The sequence below is a fragment of the Camelina sativa genome, chromosome 20 (genome assembly GCF_000633955.1).
Source record: "Camelina sativa cultivar DH55 chromosome 20, Cs, whole genome shotgun sequence".
In the NCBI taxonomy this organism is placed as follows: Eukaryota; Viridiplantae; Streptophyta; class Magnoliopsida; order Brassicales; family Brassicaceae; genus Camelina; species Camelina sativa.
Window position 1 is genome coordinate 16,277,779 of NC_025704.1, and position 509 is coordinate 16,278,287.

Consider the following 509-nt stretch of genomic DNA (forward strand, 5'->3'; position numbering starts at 1 on the left):
ACACATGTATACTTGGTATGCATTTGTCTCTTTTGGTTTGTATATTTGTCTTGTGAGAAACTTGGTCTTTTGTTTTGTATTATAAATCATGGTTAATATGATTTTATTGCCTTAATCTTGTTTTTGTTCTAATATGACTTTATTGCCTTAATATTGGTTTCATAATATTTTGAGAAACAGGTACCAATTTCAATTTAAAACATTGATAAATTTGTTTTCCACAAAAATTAGTCGCTAAACAAATTAAAATTACATTACTAATTTGTTTAGAATAGTAGCCAAATAGTCGTAAATCAATAAGCATGTTACGACTACGTTACGACTACGTTATGACTACAAGCAAAATTACTGTATATCATGATTAGTCGAAAATCCGTCGTAAGCGAGTCTTCAAATGTTACGACTACACTACGACTCCTTTACAACTGCCAATATAACTGCTGGTTAATCGTAACTCTGTCGTATCGTAGTCGTAATTATTTACGACTCTGTTACGACTATTTTTACGA